We start from the raw sequence: 15,723 nt of genomic DNA on the forward strand, positions 1-15,723 counted from the left end.
TGCACCATGATGCCCAGCTTTTTAGGGTGGTGGTGGGGCTCACACTGAGGTTCTCATGCTTGCAAAGCAAGTGCCTTCCTGACCCAGCTGTCATGTAGCCCCTATAATTTCTTCATATTTAGCTTCTCCTTGATTTGCATTGTGCGCTTCATATGAACTCAGGTTAACTGCTGACAGAAGGGCTGGATATCCAGCATTTTGTCATGTGTTTTAGACGTGGGGAAACTGAGCTTCCCCTTGCTTTGTGCGATCAGACTTCCTCATTTGGGAGGCCTCTGCCCTACTTTACAACTCCTCAGACTCTGTTAACCAGGGAAGGGGCATTTCTTGAGTGTTTCGCCTGACCCTGCTGCAATGAGCAAGGCACTCAAGCCTCTCGTTCCCAGATTGCCTTCCCTGCTCAGAGCAGAGAACAAAGAGGAAGACCCTGGGAGACACAGCAAGTTTGCAAAAGAAAATCGGAAACATCTTGTTGGTATTTCTAATATATTGCTTCAGAATCCTTTGCGGGGCATTATGTGCATGTGTGCAATCTAAGAAGTTGGAAGATAGAAACTAAGGGATCAGAAAGGCAAGGTCATGCTCAGCTATCTCAGCTACACAGTGAAACCCTGTCGAAACAAATAACCAAACAGTACCAGCAGCTGATTGCTGGCCACCTTCCCTTATCTGTGTCACACCCATGTCTACCTTGTCGGCATTTGAATAGACCCCTCTGCTGACCTGGGTTGAAGGGAGACTAATGCCTGTGAGGAAAGAGAAGAGCATAAGGATTTTCTTTTGTTCATACAGACAGTCATGTGTGTCTTGTGAGAAATCAACCGCAGTTTCCAATCCGAATCCCAGAGCTAAGGCCATGGTCAGTGGTATGTTGATCAAGTATGGAGGAGACAGCAGGTTCCTTGACATCCTGGCAGCCTCAGGATGAAGGGAAGACTATTACCGACTGATAATCCATCTTGAAAAGGATGTGCACTGCAGCATTCCTGGTTTCCTTCTTGGGACTCAACACCAGATTCACTCTTTCAACTCCAACTGAAGATACCATCAGAATTTGAGACAAGAAGAGAAATAAAAATTTTGAGAAAGAAAACACAGCTTTTTAGGAGACTCAGAATCATGGATCCTGTTTTCTCAAATCCAGCCTCAGGCAGCCTTAGGGGAGCAGGACGGACCAGCCAGGGCATCCTTGCACCACTGCAGGCCATCTCCATGAGGGAAGAGCAAATCCACTCGAGTTTTTATTTTCCCTCTAGATCCATTCTCCTCACTAATTCTTTCCCCTGAGCACAGTTAAGAGCGAATAAGCACATTCTTGTGACTTAGAGTGTTTGAGCTGCCGGTGGTTCAGGTTAAGTTCTGGGAAAACGTGGGCATGCATGATTTTGCAATGAGTCTGGAACAATTTTCAGGAGACCGGGCCCTTTCTGCCCTTTTACTTTCTTTCAAATGAAAATAGCATTATTGTTTTCACTGATCTTAAAGGTAAGCAATAGGTCTGGCTTTACTGGCTTAGAATTCAAAATGAGGTCACATCTCTTTTTATATTTAAATAGCATAGTCCAAGCAATGGCTTGCTACCAGCTTCCTGGGATTTATTTATGGTTCCCCCTTTGCCTCCCGCCTCCATTCTGTATGTCCAGACCAGAAACTTCAAGGACTTTATTCAATCTGAGCAGTCAGTCTTATTTTCAAGTGCCTCAGTAGTGAGCAGGGCAAACTCTTGAGTCATACTTCAAATTGCCCTTCACAGTTTGGGGATAAAAATGGGGTTACTGCCCCAGTGATGTGTTACAGTGCTCACAGACACTATACTGGTGGCTCCTGAGTGGAGCAGGGGAAGGTGTTGCTGACATACACAACAAAACTAGCAGACACTACTTTTTCCTCTCTTTACCATTTCACGACTAGAAGATTCATTCTGACACCACAGATCATAATAAGCTCATTATATCATTTTTATTTCTTTCCTTATTGAGTCAAGAACTTTCACCTTTTAACTTTAAGAAAAGGTTCACTCTACAGCTTCTCTCTGATATAAGCAAATTGTGGGCCTCATTGTTTTTGTGCCATGGAGACGCTGCTGTGTAAAAATGCCCTGACAAAGAATATCAGAACAAAAAGCTTCTCCGGGAGAAAAGGCTTCATTTAGCTTACAAGTCCAGGCTCTAGTCCATTACTGAGGGGGAGTCAAGGCAGGAACTCTAACAACTAATCATAGCCATGGCCAAGAACATGCATGTAGACCTGCTTACTTCCTCAGTGGCTTGCAGTTATCTTTCTCTTCTCTTATAATGTTCAGGACCCCTGCCTAGGGAATGACATTACCCACAATGGTCTGAGTCATCTTACATCACCCAAAAATCAAGACAACCCCTAACAGATCAACTTGAACTAAAAAATTTGGTATTACTACTCTCTACTAAGAGATACAGGTTGTGTCAAGGTGAACAGTTATAAACTAGCCAAACACAGCAATAGGTAATTAAGCAGGTACCACATAGTCTAGAGTTCACAGATATCCAGTGGCAAGGTCACAGCTATAGTTTAGTATGTTACTGGGCCATGGTGTTTTGAGCTAGTTTGGCGAAGGATTGGATGTAGATGAATTAGACTGCAGAGGCTTTAAGTACTATATTAAATAGATGGAGTGGGCATTCTTGTCTTGTTCCTGATTTTAGTATGGGAACTAATACAGAGACCCACAACTGGGTACTATCCAGAGAGTGATAGACCTTGGCATACTCAGTCCTAAATGGGATGTCTATAAAATCCCTCCCACCAGGATTCAGGGAACTGTGTGGAAGAAAGATTGTAAGAACCACTGGAGACAGAAGACACCAAGTCAACTGCCTTCCAGATATAACAGGCCTGATGCCCATAGCAACTCACAGGGACTGTGGAGCACGCACAGGCACAGGGCCTGCACAGGACCAAGCCAGAAGGGGTCCCAGTGCTGAGAGGGGAAATGGACACAAATTTCTACCCCTAACCCAAATCTATCTTCAATTGACAACTGTTTGCAAAAGACATTTCTCTAATGAAGTCTCTCTGGGTAAACAAACCACACTTAGGCAGGCCCCATGCTCAGCAGTAGACAGCCAATACAAAAGAGACTCAGTGGTGGTTTTGGAGCTGTTTTATGCTTGAGCATTTTTTACCTGCTTATCTTTTGTTTATCTGTTATGGTCTCTGATTTTGTGTTTTTATGTTTGTGTGTGTGTATGCGTGTGTGTGTGTGTGTGTGTGTGTGTGTCTGTATACATGTTTTTGTGCTTTTTCTTTTGTTACTGTTTTCTGTTTGCTTTGTTTCATTCTGGTTTGTTTGCTTTTAGTATTTGCCTGTTTGTTTTCTAAGGGGAAAATGTAGTTGGATGGATGTGATAGTAGGGAGGATCTGGGAGGAGAGGAGGAGAGAAGAACTGTGACAGAATATACTGTATGAAAGAAATTAACTTAAAATCAAATAGAATGCAGAGGCTATTGTCATAGTTTGATACAAACTGGATAAGATCTCAATGAGGGTGAGCCCAGACAGCACGGATGAATGGCTGGAGTATAGTCTCCATAGTTACCTACCTCTACACCTTATGTTAACATCTGATTTCTTCTGGACCCCTGTGTCTGCCTGCTGCTGCATCTTTCTGCCTCCACTTATGCCTTCAACAGGATAGCCATAGCAACTGTGAACATGTAGTCAAATCATAGCCAGTCACCCATTTGCTTTAGTCCTGAGTGCCTTTCCATTTCATATGCAAGCTGGAAATCCTTATGATAGCTAACTCCAGGCCCAGAACATCTAGTGACTCAGGATTTTCTCTGGCCTGACTTCACAATCTCCCAACTTTCTCTCTGTTCTAGCACCCATCGCTCCATATTTCCAATGCAGCTCCCCCCACCCCAGCTGTTCCCCTTATCCCCACCTCTCTTCTACACTGGCAGCTCTTTTTCTCATGTTTTACATGCTTCCTTCAATAAGAGGTCTTTTTGACTCCCTGTCATATGCTGCTCATGCATCCCATCAAACAGCTCAGTCTTGTCGACAGTTCTCTGTTTGCAGCTTGACGTTTTTTGAGGGCAGGAATCTGTCTTGTGCCCATACTCAAAACTGTGGTACACAGTAGGGGTGTTATTATGCCTGTTTTGAAATGCAGGAGCCTGAGTGAATGGAGAATGTGTGCCTCTGTTGTCTGGAGACTTCAGGGAGACTAAGGGTGGAGAACCAGAGAAAGTAATTGGAGACCAATGCCTCACTCTGGACAGAAAGTTTCCTTCCAGGAGGCTGGATCGGTTTGCTCCAATCATTTTGTGAACAGGAGAGGTCTGTTTGCCAGTTAATGGCTGGCTTTAAGTCCCTCCATCATGGCTTTGGAGTATCCTTATTTAATGGTGTGGTAAGAATATGAGGGGGCAGGGAGACTCAAGGATGACACCCAAGTTTTCAGCAAGATGGTTACTCTGCTATCCTGGGGAGATGTAAAGAAATGTCTGTTCACCCCAGATAGAGAACACTATGACATTTAGTGTTAATTGTCAACTTGCCAGGACCTAGAGTCACTTGAGATAGACGTCTGCACATTCCTGTGAGGGATCCTCTTGATTGTACTGGCTAAGGAAGAAAGATGGACCTACTGTTGAAGGCACTATTTCCCTGGGTTGGGATGCTGGACTGTGTAAAATTGAAGAAGTTAGTTGAATTTGCTTTCATGGCTCTTGGCTTCCTGACTGTGGATGCTATGTGACCAGATGCTTCAGGCTCCTGATGCTTTAGCTTTTCTGCTGTGATGTACCAACCATACCCTTGAACTGTGAGTCAGAATACATTCTTTCACCATTAAATTGCTTTTGTTAGAATGTTTTATCACAGCACCAAGAAAAAAACATCAAGGCAGCATTAGCAGACCAAACCTATTTAAGTTCATCTTGGTGAACCCATGCATTTATTGGTGTTACTGATAGGAAGCTTATGGAAATGAGGGGTTACTTATGGAAATATGGGTAACTCAAAGACAGCTTCATCAATGGAAAGTCCAAGTCCAGCAAGGGTAATGGCAAAGAGAAAGATGCCTGTCAGGAGTCACAACCTCTAGGCAATCTTGTATCTCTTACATACAGACCCAGTAAAATCAATGCAGCTGTAGGATGGGAGGGAGTAGTGGCTGGAGTCTCAGGTGAACATCTGACTGCATCCCTTTTGTGAAGAAGTAGTAACAGCTTCATTATCATGAACACAGATCTGGTTGTTATTGTAGAGTTCTGCTTATTTGGCTGACAATGAGTTTTGTAATTCACTACAAAAACAGGAGGAACTATGGTCAGGGTATGGGCAGAGAAAGTGACTTTTCTTAAACCATTTATGACAAGTGACAGAGACTCAGGTTGGTCCTTGCTTGGAGGTCAGAGAGTAGAAGCTAAGTAGCAACTTCTTATCAGTGAGTTCTGCATCTTTGGATTTAACTGTGCTCAAATTGAAAATATTTGAAGGACAGGGAAGTAGCATCTATATTTAACTTGTATGGATTTTCCTCCTTTGTCATTGTCCCCTAAACTCCTTTACATTGTGTTAGATTTGGTAAGAAGTTCAGAGTGATCTAAAGTATAAAGGAGGATGTGCAAATACTTTGCCATGTTATCTAAGAGACTTGAGCACTGGTGGGGGTGGGTCCTGGAACCCATCCTCCATACCTTGAGAATACTGAGGGAAGGCTATTGTAGGCATGGACAATGAGGTGATTAGCTGGCTGTTAGGGGCACTTCCTCTTGGCCCCATTCTTGAGGATGAATGTGTGGCAAAGGGTGACTGTCTACCTCTGCTTGTGTCCTACTTTCTCCCACTACTTGTCCCACGCAGGCTGGCCTAATTACTTCTTCCCTTTAATGGTGTTTCTGGTAGCTCTTCCCCCATGCTGTGCTCCTTCTGCCTGGTGACACTTTACCCGGCCCCTTCTGGCTTCCTCTGTGATAAATCAATGGGCCATATGCTTCTGGGTTATAGGGAAGTAAGATTGGGAAGTGTTTTCTTTACCCCCTTCACTCCAGTTGTGAATTCTGGTGTGATAAAACTGCTTCTGCAGCAAAAAATAAAGAGCTGATGTCGACATGGAAAGTGCCAAAGCCTCCTCCTCCTCCAGCCCTAGAAGGTGTAATGTCTTATTTACACAAAGTGTTCCAGGACTCATCAGCCTTTATGAGCTAAGCCTCATTAACTTCACCCAGCTCAGAGAAGCAGGCAGGACAGTGCAAAGGATTGGTCCATGTGGAACAGACGAGGAAACTGAGGCTGGGCTTGTTGTAAAAGTTAGAGCCAGGTCTCATATCCTCAGCTTGTGCTTCTTGGTGAGGATAGCTGCTCCTGGCATTTCCCTTGGGATTTGGTGAGGATTTGTCTACCTCTTTACCACCTAGGAAGACACTGAACCACCGCATCATGTGGTCATCGCTTTAAGTGTGGTGCCATCCTGGGCCAGGCTTATTAGGAGTTACTGACCAACCACTAGGATGGCTCATAGTGAACACATTCTTACCTTGGGTTAGCTCAAACTGACCCAAGAGAACGCTTGAAGCCCTAAGTGCCTGCTTGACAGGAAGTTGGTGACACAGACCAAACCCAAGATCATGTTGTCCTCCTTCTTGCTCTGTTTACTCTGCCCTGGGCTGGGACTTATGTTCTGCTTGGTGATTCATCCAGTCGTCAGTCCACATGTACTTTTTCTTCTCTAAGGAACTTCTCTGGGCCCCAGCTGGAGGGAAATGCCTATTATATTGCAAGATCTGTGCACTTGTCACCCAGCTTGCCTATGCACTTTTGTTTAGAGCCTTCATTAAGCCATAACTTAAGGGCAAGAGCTCCAAGATCATCTCTCTGATCAGGGTGTGCATGGTAGGACCTCAGCTAATACCCTCTGTGTTTATTTTCTTTAGTCATTGAAGTGACTCGGTGTCTTTCACTGGTGTGATATCCTGCTCTCCTCTATGAAGTTCTTAGCTTCATGAGGAGAGGGGTCTTTTATGGTTGCTCTCCAATACCTAGCATAGTGTCTGGTATAGTTTGGGAAAATGTCTTCTCAGTGAATGAGCAAGCTGTCTTCTATGGATGCTTCCCCTCACCCCATATAACTTCCACACAGCACATTTTCTATTGGCCTTAACCTTTAAGATAGTATTATTCCTTTCTTTTGTTTATCATGATTGTTTAGTCCCCTATCTCAGCAGCTGGTAGAAAGGAGTCTCAAAATTTGATCAATTGACTGGCTGAATGTCCTGATGGGATAGAAAGAAGAATCAACACTGTGGTCATGCAGACCCAGGGGGTTCAGACTCTAAGGTTGAATAACTTAAGAATAGTGACAACTCACAAAGCAGAAGGGACACAAGGTTAGACTCTGGGAATTCTTGCCAGGAGATATTAAATCAGGAGGATTGTTAGGGGAAGATTAGCAGCAACTGGTCCTAAATTGTTTGCATGGCTGTAAATATGTCACCCTCTTTCTGTGCCTGTTGTGGTTTGGGTAACTGTCTCCTAATGACCTATGTGTTAAAGACTTCATTGCCACCCTGTGGCTTTATTGGGAGGTTATGAGACCTTTTGAAGTGGAGCCTTGTTATGGTGGGAGGATGTTAGGTCATTGGACCTGTGCCTTGAAGGAGATATGGGAGCCTCCTGTCCTCTTCCTCTTTTCGTTTCATTGCCTCTTTAGCCCCATGCTCTCCATCATGAAATCCTGCCTCACCCACGGGCTCAACAGCAGCAGGACCAAGAATAACGGACTAAAGCTTCCTATCACCTGACAAAACAATCCTTTTCTTCTTCCAAATGATTGTCTCAGATGTTTTGTTACAGTGATACAAAACTGACTGACTTCCTACCAATCTCACAAGACTGTCATTTTAGAAGTTAAGTAAATCATTTTGTCAAATGATTTGTCATATACAGATATTGAGTGGTTGCCATGTGCAGAATTCTCTGCAATGGTGACTGGTAGGCATGATCTCTGTGTTTTGGGGAGGTTGTCCCTGAGGAACAGTCAATAAGAGGGCACCCCTGAGCATGTTACCTCACCCAGTGATGAGCTGAAGGGTTTTCTGGGTTGCAGGAGTTTGGGCTTGGGGTCTCTGACTCAGTAGATAAAGCTGCTTTTGCCCGAAGTGGGCTGCTTTGAATGGAAAAGCAAATGGAACCCAGAACCCTTATTTTCCCTACAACAGTTTCCTAGGGGAAATGTGTGCGGTTGCACACAACCATCAGTCGTCAGTGCAGTGTATCTTCTCTTTGGAGGAGTCACTGACTCTGGCAGTCCTTCCCTTCCCTGGATGTACTTTTTAGTCTAAGGAATATTCTTATTTCTAGGCCAAATGAACATCGCTGGAGAACTGGCTCAAAAGTCAATTGTCATTTTTTATGGTTGGAGTCCCTGCTGCACAGGTTTCCTTTGCCAGCGCAATGCCCCTCAGATCATTTCCTTGAAGAAAGTTGGTTATAGAAAGTGTGAAGGGGAAGCTGTCTGACTTTATTAACCTTGGGAAATCAGTTAATTCCTTGTTCATACCCCGAGATTTGTTTTATTTCTTTTATCTCTAGTCTGAGAAAAAGGAAATACAGGTAGAACTGAAGCAAAGGAGCATGGAAATATTAAGAACTGGTATGATGTAAATGTCAGCTCAACGAGGATAATGTATGTGATTTGCCTTAGAGCTTCCTAGTGGACAAGACAAAGGGAAATAAGAGTAAGGGGGGACCTCTTGGCATCACAGGAAGCATATGTAAAGAGAATTTAGTTTTCATACAATCAATCCAGTTTCAAAGCACAAACCTTGGGAGGTTTATAGAGAGAGAGTTTTAGGATGAATTTAGAGGTTCTTTTCTTTTAGCTGCTATTTCATATATGTTAATCAAGAGTGTCATATGAGAATACATCTCCACAAAATATTGAGATAGTTATATAGGCTTGGGTTCTGAATGGTCTTGGGTGAAACACCTTGGGATCCCTGAAGCGGTTCACCTTCAAGGCAGAACCAGGAACAAATTGCATTTGAATGTGGACGCCCACCTCAGAACTTTAGAAACCCCAGAACAGAGTCCGAGAGAAGGACAGAATGGGTTGAGGGAGTGGAGAGTGAAGGAAACACTGGAAGGGGAGGGAAACGGGAGGAAGTGGTAGGTAAGGTGAAGCAGTTGATGGTTAGTGTGGCATGAAGCCATTTACCATGTTAACAGCAGGCAGTTAAGACCATGGGACACTCTATGCCAGGGTGCCATCGCCACTTCAGAGAATGGAGGAGTCTGCCCTGTTCACACACTGTTTCATCACTCCTATGTAGAAAGACATTAATGTTCCAGCCCTTCGGCTGCAATTAATGGGCAACACAGGCTCTTGGAGCCAGAAGCTCTGAGGTGATGATATTGAGTTAATTAGACCTCAGGCAGTGTTCACGGGTATGAAGCTTGGTGTGTCGATTTGCTGTCATCACAAAAGATCACAGACTAGACACAGGAGTGTGCTTTCTTACAGTTCTACAAACCAAATGGCCCAAGTCAAGGTGTTGGCAAATGGTTCCTTCTGAAGGATGTGAGAGTCTGTGTACTGCCTCTCTAACTCCATGACTTCCTGAATTCTTTGGTATTCTGTACCTTTTACTGTATCAACACAGGGTCTCTTCCTGATTTTGTGCCCAGGATTCTTTGTATCAAGTATGTGGACTGTAATGTAGAATTATGTTTGGGGAAAACACCTTTAAAAAGGCGATCAAGTTAGAGTGAGATCATTAGATCCAATCCAGCCAGATGAGTGTCCTTAAGAGGGGAGCACATTTGGAAATACAAAGGTACCAGAAATGTGTCCACATAGGATGGAGGCTGTGCTAGGAAACCAAGTAGAACAACCTCTGAGGAAGCCAGGCCTATAGATGCCATGACTATGGATATATACCTGGGGAGAGACAAAGTATCAATTCATTTTTAAAATTTATTTAAATTAGAAATAAGCTTACTTCACATGTCAATCCCAGCTTCCTCAATCTCATCTACTCCCCTGGCCCCCACCCACCTCTCAGCCCCAGACCCAATCTCTACTCCACTCTCCAAGGAAGGGAGGGTGAGGGCCTTCATGAGGGATCTCCAAAGTCTGTCATATCATCCAGGGGAGGGCCTAGGCCCACACCCATGTATCCAGGTTGAGAGAGCATCCCTCCATGTGGAATGGGCTCCCAAAGTTCATTCAGTTGCCTGGGGTAAATACTGATCTGGTACCTGAGGCCCCAAAGATTTCCAAGGCCTCCTCACTGATGACACCCATGTTCAGGGGGTCTGGATCAGTCCCATGCTTCCCTCTCAGCCATCAGGGTGGGGACCATAAGCTCCCCCTTGTTCTGGTCAGCTCTTTCTGTGAGTTTCACCTGCCCAGTTTGACCCCTTTGCTCATCATTCCTCCCTCTCTGCAACTGGTTTCTAGGAGTTCAGTTCAGTGTTGAGCTGTAGGTATCTGCCTCTGCTTCTACCAGACACTGGATGAAGGCTCTAGGATGGCACACAAGGTAGCCGTCAATATCATTATCGGGGAAGGGCATTTAAGATAACCTCTCCACTATTGCTTAGATTGCCAGTTGGTGTCATCCTTGTAGATCTCTGGAAATCTCACTAGTGCCAGATCTCTCCTCATACCTACAATGACTCCTTCTATTATGGTGTCTCTCATCCTGCTCTCCTCTATTCCTCCCCCCCCCCGACTCAACCTTCCTGCTCCCCCATGTCCTCTCCCCTTCTCTTCTCTCACACTTTTCTCCAGCTCCCTCTCCCCTCGCCCCATGCTCCCATTTCCTTCAGGAGATCCTGTCCCATTCCCCTTCTCTGGGTTACCATACATATCTCTCTTAGGGTCCTCCTTGTTTTCCAGACTCTCTGGTGGTGGGATTGTAGGCTGGCAATCCCCTGCTTCATGTATAAAATCCATATATGAGTGAGTATATTCTATGTTTGTGTTTTTGTGACTGGGGCTACCTCACTCAGGATTGGTTCTTCTAGTGCCATCGATTTTTTTTCAAGATTCCATTATTTTTCTCCACTGAGTAGTACTCCATTGTGTAAATGTACCACATTTTCTCTATCCACTCTTCAGTTGAGGGGCTTCTAGGTTGCTTATTATTACAAATAATGCTGCTATGAACATAGTGGAACAGATGTCCTTGTTGTATGAATATGCATTTTTTTGGGTATATGCCTGGGTGGAATTGCTGCATCTTGTAGACTGATTTCCATTTTCCTGAGGAATCACCATACTGATTTCCAAAGTGGATGTATGAGTTGGCACTCCCATCAGCAGTGGAGGAGTGTTCCCCTTTCTCCATATCCTCTCCAGCATAAGCTGTCTTTGGCGTTTTTAATTTTAGCCATTCTGACAGGAGTGAGATGGTATCTCAAAGTTGTTTTGATTTGCCTTTCCCTGATGACTAATGATGTTAAACACTTTCTTAATGTTCTCTCATTCTCACATCCATTTTAGACCCCTCTATTGAGAATTCTCTATTTATTTCTGTACCCCATTTTTTAACTGGATCCTTTGGTGTTTTGGAGACTTGCTTCTTGAGTTCTTTGCAAATTTTGGAGATCAGCACTCTGTCAGATGTGGGGGTTAGTGAATATCTTTTCCCATTCTGTGGGATGCCTTTTTGTCTTGTTGGCTGTGTCCTTTGCCTTACAGAAGCTTCTCAGATTCAGGAGGTCCCATTTATTAATTATCAATCTTAGTGTCTGTGCTAATGGAGTTATGTTCAGGAAGCAGTCTCCTCTACCAATTCTTTCAAGGGTACCTCCCACTTACTCTTCTAAGAGGTTCAGTGTGGCTGGATTTATTTTGAGGTCTTTAATCCATTTGGACTTGTTTTGTGAATGGCGATAGACATGGATCTATCTGTAGTCTTCTACATGCCAACATCTAGGTATGTCAGCACCATTTCCTGAAGATGCTTTCTTTTCTCCATAGTATAAATTTAGCTTCTTTGTTAAAAATCAAGTGTTCATAGGTGTGTGGGTTAAAATCAGGGTTTTCAATTTGATTCCATTGGTCTACCTGTCTATTTTTATGCTGTTTTCAGGACTACAGCTCTATAATAGAGCTTGTAATCTGGGATGGTGATGCCTCCTGAAGTTCCTTTATTGTATAAGGTTATTTTGGCTATTCTGGGTCTTTTGTTTTTCCATATAAAGTTGATTATTGTTCTTTCAAGGTCTGTGAAGAATTGTGCTGGTATTTTGATGGGGACTGCATTGAATCTGTAGATTGCTTTTGGCAAGATTGCCATTTTTACTATGTTGATCCTACCTATCCAAGAGCATGGGAGATATTTCCATTTTCTGGTATCTTCTTAAATTTCTTTCTTTAAAGAGTCAGAGTTCTTGCTAAACAGACCTTTCACTCATTTGGTTAGCTTTATCCCAAGGTATTTTATGTTGTTTTTGGCTATTATAAAGGGTACTGTTTCTCTGATTTCTTTCTCAGCCCATTTATCACCTGTATATAATAGGGCTACTGATATTTTTGAGTTAATCTTGTATCCTGTCACTTTTCTGAATGTGTTTATCAGCTGTAGTAGTTCCCATGTGGAGTTTTTTTTGATCACTTATGTAAACTATCATATCATCTGCAAATAGTGAAAGTTTGACTTCTTCCTTTCCAATTTGTATTCTTTTGATCTCCTTTTGTTGCCTTATTACTCTAGCAAGAACTTCAAGTACAATATTGACAAGATATGGAAACAGTGTCAGCCTTGTCTCATTCCTGATTTTAGACGAATTGAGTTGAGTTTCTCTCCACTTAGTTTGATGTTGACTGTTGGTTTACTGTATATTGCTTTTATTATGTTCAGGTATATTCCTGTTATTCCTGATCTCTCCAGGGCCTTTATCATGAAGGGGTGTTGGATTTTGTCAAAGGCTTTTTCAGCATCAAGTGAGATGATCATGTGGTTTTTCTTTTGTGGTTTGTTTATATGGTGGATTACACTGACAGATTTTCATACGTTGAACCATCCATGCATCCCTGGGATGAAACCTACTTGATCATGGTGAATGATTTTTCTGATGTGTTCTTGGATTCAATTTGCTAGTATTTTATTGAGTATTTTTACAATAATGTTCATCAGGGATATTGGTCTGAAGTTTTCTTTCTTAGTTGTATCTTTGTGTCTTGGGTACCAAGGTAATTGTAGCCTCATAAAAAGAGTTTGACAATAAACCTTCTGCTTCTATTGTGTGGAACACTTTGAGGAGTATTGAAATTAGCTCTTTGAATTTCTGGTAAAATTCTGCACTGAATCCATCTGGGCCTGGATTTTTTTTTGTTTGGGGGATTTTTGATTACTGCTTCTATTCACTATGGATTATAGGTCTGTTTAAATTGCTTATCTGTTCTTGATTTAATTTAATTATTGTTCTTGATTTAATCTAGAAAATTGTAAATTTCCTTTACATTTTTAAATTTTGTGGAGTACAGTTTTACAAAGTATGACCTGAAGATTCTCTGGATTCCTCAGTATCCATTGTTATGTACACCCTTTCAGTCCTGATTTTGTTAATTTGGATGTTCTCTCCCTCTCTTCTGGTTAGTTTGGATATAGTTTTGTCTATCTTGTTGATTTTCTGGAAGAACCAACTCTTTGTTACATTGATTCTTTGTATTGTTTTCTTTGTTTCAACTTTATTAATTTCAGCCATTAAGTTGATTATTTCCCCATGTCTACTCCTCTGGGGTGAGTTTGTTCTTTTTGTTCTAGAGCTTTCAGTTGTGTTGTTAATTCTCTAGTGTGACTATTCTCCAATTTTTTCATGTGAGCACTTAGTGCTATGAACTTTCCTCTTAGCACTGCTTTCAAAGTGTCCCATAAGTTTGGGTATGTTGTGTCTTCATTTTCATTGAATTCTAGGAAGTTTTTAAATTTCCTTCTTTATTTCTTCCTTGAGGAAGTCTTTAATTTCTTTCTTTCTTCCTTGATCCAGGAATGGTGCAATTGTGCATTGTTCAATTTCCATTTGCTTGTAGGGTTTCTGCAATTTGTGTTGTTGTTGGATTCTAACTTTAATGCATGGTGGTCTTTTTAGATATAGAGGGTTATTCTAATTTTTTTGTACCTGTTGAGGTTTGCTATGTTGCTGACTATGTGGTGGATTTTAGAGTAGGTCCCATGTGGCACTGAGAAGAAGAAGTGTTCTTTTGTGTTTGGATGGAATGTTCTATATATGTCTGCTAAACCCAATTGGGTCATAACTTCTGTTAGTTCCTTTGTTTCTCTGTTAAGTTTCTGCCTGGTGGTCCTGTCTAGTGGTGAGTGTGGGATGTTGAAGTCTCCCATTATAACTGTGTGAGGTCTTATGTATGATTGTAGTTTTAGCTATGTTTATGTTACAAATGTGAATGTCTTTGTATTTGGGGCATAGATGTAAAGAATTGAGACTTCTTCATGGTAGATTTTTTCCTGTGATCAATGTGAAATGACTTTCTTCATCTTTTTTGATTGATTTTTGTTTGAAGTATAATTTGTTTTGATACTAGGATAGCTACACCAGCTTGCCTCTTGGGTCCATTTACTCTGAGGTAATATCTGTCTTTGAAGTTCAGGTGTGTTTCTTGTATGCAGCAGAAGGATGGATTCTGTTTTCAAATCAATTCTGTTAGCCTGTGGCTTTTTATACGCAAATTAAGACCATTAATATTGAGGGAAATTAAGGACCAATGGGTGTTAATTCTTGTTTTTTTCTAATTCGTTGTTGGGATTTACCCACTTTTCCTTTTAACTTTTGGTAAAGTTGGATTGCCTATTGCCTATGTTTTTTTGAGCATAGTTCCCTTCCCTAGGTTGAAGTTTTCCTTCCAGTACTTTCTGTAGGGCTGGATTAGTGGATATGTAATGTTTAAATCTGATTTTGTCGTGAAATACCTTGTTTTCTCCATCTATAGTGATTGAAAACTTTTCTGGGTATAGTATTCTGGGCTGGCATCTGTGGTTTCTTAGTGTTTGTAGAACATCTATCCAGAACCTTCTGGCTTTCTGAGTTTTCATGGAGAAGTCAGGTGTGATTCTGATAGGTTTGCCTTTTTATGTTACTTGGCCTTTTTCCTTAGATGCTCTTAATATTCTTTCTTTATTCTGTATGTTTGGGGTTTTGATTATTACATGGCCAGGGGACTTTTTTTTTTTTGGTCCAGTCTATTTGGTGTTCGGTAAGCTTCTTGTAGTTTCATAGGCGTCTCCTTCAGGTTGGGAAAATTTTCTTTTATGATTTCGTTGAATATGTTTCATTGAGCTGGGCTTCATTGCCTTCTTCTGTACCTATTATTCTTAGATTTGGTCTTTTCATGGTGTCCCATATTTCCTGGATATTTTGTGTTAAGGATTTGTTAGATTTAAGACTTTCTTTTGCCGATTAATCTATTTCCTCTAGTTTATCTTCAGTGCACCAGATTCTGTCTTCCATCTCTTGTATTCTGTTAGTTATGCTTGCACCTGTAGTTCCTGATTGTTTTTTCAGCCTTTCAAATTCCACCATTACCTCAGTTTGTGTTTTTCTTATTGTCTCCATTTCAGTTTTCAGGTCTTGAACTGTTTGAATTGTTTCCTTCATCTGTTTGATTGTTTTTTCTTTGGTTTTCCTTGCTTTCTTTAAGCGATTTGTTGATTTCTTGCATTTTTTGGTTTGTGTTTTCTTCCATTTCTTTAAGGAATTTTCTCATTTCC

This window comes from Mesocricetus auratus, unplaced genomic scaffold, assembly GCF_017639785.1.
Source record: "Mesocricetus auratus isolate SY011 unplaced genomic scaffold, BCM_Maur_2.0 Super-Scaffold_100006, whole genome shotgun sequence".
NCBI lineage: Eukaryota > Metazoa > Chordata > Mammalia > Rodentia > Cricetidae > Mesocricetus > Mesocricetus auratus.